The sequence below is a fragment of the Alosa sapidissima genome, chromosome 20, assembly GCF_018492685.1.
Source record: "Alosa sapidissima isolate fAloSap1 chromosome 20, fAloSap1.pri, whole genome shotgun sequence".
Classification (NCBI taxonomy): Eukaryota; Metazoa; Chordata; class Actinopteri; order Clupeiformes; family Clupeidae; genus Alosa; species Alosa sapidissima.
Genome location: NC_055976.1, coordinates 18,767,588 through 18,771,514, shown reverse-complemented (window position 1 = coordinate 18,771,514; position 3,927 = coordinate 18,767,588).

Sequence of the window (3,927 nt, the reverse complement as noted above, 5' to 3'; positions counted from 1 at the left end):
AAGTGGTGGCTGTCTAATGTTTTGTGTGTGTGGGGGTGTGTGTGTGTGTGTGGGGGGGGTGAATTGGAGAGATGAGCCATCAACACCTAACTGAGGTATGTGGCCCGCTGCCTGGACGTGCATAGCTTAAAGTATGAGATTCCACAGTCGTAATTAAACACGAGGATGAAATACCCACAAACTTACCCTTACTTGGCCTGTTCCCAGAAAGAATGCACACAAACGCACACACACGAATACACGCACACACACTCAAACAAACAAACACACACACAGACACACACACACACACATACAGAGACACACACAGAAACACAAAAACACACACACACAGAGAAAGAGACAAACACATAGATCTACCCTTACTCGGCCTGCTCCTGGAAAATAAAAACAGAAGCACGCATATACATGTACACACACACACACACACACACTTACTGACACATAGACACACATTCAAAAACACACCAACTTAGCCTTTCTCAGCCTGTCACCAGGTTAATGGATACACACACAAACATTCAAATTCACACTCACACACAGACACACACACACATCAACTTACTCCAACCGGCCTGCACCCAGGAAAATGTTCACATTCAGACATCCATTGCTCATGAGTGTCAGAAATGGCTCTTGCGCCTCGCTTCATCATGGACTGTCCGCCGGACGGCCCAAAAATATCCCAGAGAAATGAAGCAATGTGCAAGTTTCCCTGCCCCTACACACACACACCACACACACACTCACTTAGTCACTTACTCCCTCTCACACACACACACACACACCATGCTCATGTTTGGAAACCTTGGAATCTGCAGCCGTCTGTTTATGTAGAGACCCATTCAGGGAAATGTCTGCTGGCCTGCTGGAATGTAAACCAGCATTATCTGCCTGACCTCACCCCCCAAGCTCGTCCGAGATCCCATGATGCCTTTCCAAGTGCACATCAGCGCAGCATGACAGCTTCCCCTCACAATATTTACATATCCAGTTGTCAGGTATGGAGAGGAAAACACACACACACACACACACATACACACACACACAAGCACGGACACACACAAACCTACACACACAAGTACAGACAGACAGACACACACACACACACAGTCACACAGTGGTCTGCAGACTCAACAAGCATCAGGCCAAAGTGGTATGTGTGTCTGTGTGTGTGTAAGTGAGGATAGTCTGTGCTATGTTCTGTTCTGTAAAAGGAAATCCATCTCTGTGGGTCGTTTGTCTTCCAGATGTGCAGAATCCGGTGATATCAGCACAGAAGCGTTCCGGAATGCAGTGTCCACATGCACGGTGCTGACCCGTAAACCTGCTGGAACAGGAGCGCCGTCTGAGGTCACAGCATACCTCCTCCGTCTCCCACATAGTGCTACCACTCTGCTTTATGTCTGGCTGCATGCACTCAGAGAGTCTGGGAGTGTTAGCGATACAGCGTTCCCGCTAGGGAGGCCGTTAGCATGGTCAGCCAGCAGGTGGGACCATGGCACCAAGGAAGGACACTGCTCGCCGCGTAACGACTGCCTCAGTAGGGGAAGCAATGAAGACAGATGAATGAATGAAACCATTCAAATTAAAATAATTTTGTTTCTTTCAATGGCTGTTCTCTATTTATTTTTGGATTGGACAAGCAGATGTTGAATGTGTCTCATATTTTGATGCACGTGACCACAGCGTTCACGCCAAGTGCAAATCTGACCTGTGGTCAGGATCAAAGATCTCTGGATACCCTCGGGCCAATGAGTTGTTTTGTTTTGTAAAATATGTGTGTGTCTTATTAATTTGTGTTACTGTTGAGTGTTTTTTTTCTCCTATTGTCTCCTGTAAAAGTCATTATCAAATGTGTTTATTATTATCATTATTATTATTATTATTATTATTATTATTATTATTATTATTATTATTATTATCTTTGTAGTTTCCATCCATGTATATTTCATGTAGCCGTCTTCAATCAAATCAATGAAAAGTTGATCATAAAAAACTAATCTGGCGGTCATTTCCCGATGCCACCCCAACCTTCTGTCTCTCTCACTTCCTGCCACTCTTCACTTAGGACTAAATAATTTAAGAGGGGGGCTCAAAAAATGATTTAAAACATTTTCACTGCTCATTTCTCAGAAGCGTGGATGTGAGTGTGAAGATGGTCGTAACAAAAGAAAGAATGGAAACATTTCCCTTCCTTACCAAAACAATCACGGCATAAGCATCCAACGAATGCCATAATGACAGCTTGAGAAGCAGTATGGCGTTTTGCTCTAAACTTAGCCAATTAGCTTTTATGAAAGGCATGCAAGGTACTTGCAACCACTAAGCTGGCAATAATAGAATGTTTCCTAGAATGCTAACTGGTGTCTTAAGAGGCTATTGCTGGTGATGTCATTCGATTACCCAGATCATATTGCTTCCATTAAACTTCTTATGCATACTGGTGAAAGTAAATTGATGTGTTTTTTTTTTCTAGAATGACATTTACATTAGCCACAGCATGAGATTAATCTGTAGGTAAGTCTACAGACCGTCTAAACTTGTCTTGTATTTTTGGGCAGACGTGACTCAGTCTAACCCAGTAAGTGTGTAAGCCTGTCCTGTAGATTTCAGGAAATAGTGCAGCACAAACATACAGCACATTTTAAATTTCACTTCATCACTTTTTTTTCTCATTATCATGTGTCGCAAAAAGGTACAGACACAAACACACACACACACACACACACACAGGGCCGGCGGAAGGCATGGGCATTCTGGGCAATTGCCCTGGACGCCAAACTACCAGGGGCGCCACAGCGCAGCGAGCTATAGGCTACACCACTGAAAACACATTCATTGTCAAATAATGACATAGACGGTTTAAATGTGGGAGCAGCAAGTAATTCATTTTCAGTGATATCGGTTAAATAACAGCCATGAATGAGACGTTCAAAGCATAGTGCTGCGGAATAGGGGCTTCTGCGAAGGTAGCTGTAACGTCCTGGCTCGAGGACGAGACAAAAACAAGGGCACACGCCACACCGCAGAGAAGATTTAACAATAACTTATTGAGAGCGTTTAACCAACCCAAAATAAATAGAAAACCCTGAATATGTCAGTAGAGTCAGTGGTGTAGGCAATGTATGGATGCACTGAGTAAATGTTGTCGTGCTAAATAAATTTAAAGAAAAGAAATATCAAAACCTAACAAAGCCCAGACTCAGGTCTGCTGCTGCCACCAACAACCCTACTCTAACCCACAATGCATCAGGGTGCCTTTTAAAGACACCCTGGACACCAGGTGTCCTAACAATTAACCAATTAAAGGTGCAGATGAGCAGGCCAAGCTGATGAGGACGCCATGTACTCGTCACAGTAGCACACAGTCAAAAGTGGCACACAGTCTATAACCATGGGGGCGACATATTCCTATTTCGCCCAGGGCACAGGCCTTCTGCCGGCCCTGCACACACACACACACACACAACCTTTGGTCATTTCAGTCAGCCCTTGAGTAGCCTCAACAGTCCAGTGGTCCAGTCGCACAGTCTGTGTGTGTGTGTGTGTGTGTGTGTGTGTGTGTGTGATGGGGTGAGTGAGGGGTTGAAAACGCTTCCTGTCTTCCTGGCATCCCTGAGTCAGTGTCTGCCGTTTTAAATGACGCCGTGCCAGTGCCCGGAATGCTGCACATACCATGCCTCCGATTGTTATGAAGAAATCAGCCTGTGTTAGGTTTACAGGTCAACTGATATTTCTACACTCCTTTAAACCTCTCTCACTCCCCCTCTCTTTCTCCCTCTCTCTCTCTCTTTCTGTCTCTCTCCCCCTCTCTGTCTCTTTTGCACTCTCAAAATGTTGGTGCTTCAGAATTAATCATTGTTATTACGGCCGTGTCAGCGGTGAGATGATACAGATTGGGGGTTTTTTTGGACGCTTCCGAGG